Below are 655 nucleotides of genomic sequence, written 5' to 3' on the forward strand. Positions count from 1 at the left end.
CGATAAAACAATGAACCCTAACAAACTAGCTAACATAAGAAGATATATTCTAAAAGCAAAAAAAATATCAGAAATAGAAATAGAACAATTGAAAGGAAAAATACATCAGGAAAATCTAGATAGTAGTCACACAGCAATGCCAAATAATAATATAAACACTGAGATAGCAAAACACGAGGACAAACGTAACATTTCCGGGAAAAACGAAGTAAACAAAAAACAAAAAACCCAGACCGTAGAGATGTATAATAGTGTACAAAAAGCACCAATCCAGAACACCACAGACAAACATATGAATGAAAAGGAAGGCAAAACAAATCTAAAGCCTGGGAATAACGAAGGGAAAGCTAATAATTGCGATACTATGAAAATGAGAATAACGAAAGAACTGAAAACCACAGATCTTAGAATGGACCACAGATTATATCTCCCAAAAATCAAAATAGACAATAAAACAACATCAATAATAAATAGCATAAACCTGGCCGTCACGGAACTAACAACCACAGAAACAACAAGCAATATCACTGAGCTAAATGACATAATATATGCGGCAGCCACTGCAGCCACAAAAGAAGCAGGATACTCACTCAAACCCATCCGAACAGGAGTTCTACCACCCAAACAGACCGTGTGGATAAATAACATCCAGAAT

At 35.3% G+C, this 655-nt stretch overlaps 1 protein-coding gene across 1 annotated transcript in view; it reads left to right on the top strand.

Moving 5' to 3' along the window:
- LOC106877047 (testis-specific serine/threonine-protein kinase 6) overlaps positions 1-655 on the top strand; it is a 15269-nt gene that overhangs the window by 6977 nt on the left and 7637 nt on the right. The gene's annotated exons all lie outside the window — the stretch shown is intronic.

This window comes from Octopus bimaculoides, chromosome 2 (assembly GCF_001194135.2).
Source record: "Octopus bimaculoides isolate UCB-OBI-ISO-001 chromosome 2, ASM119413v2, whole genome shotgun sequence".
NCBI lineage: Eukaryota > Metazoa > Mollusca > Cephalopoda > Octopoda > Octopodidae > Octopus > Octopus bimaculoides.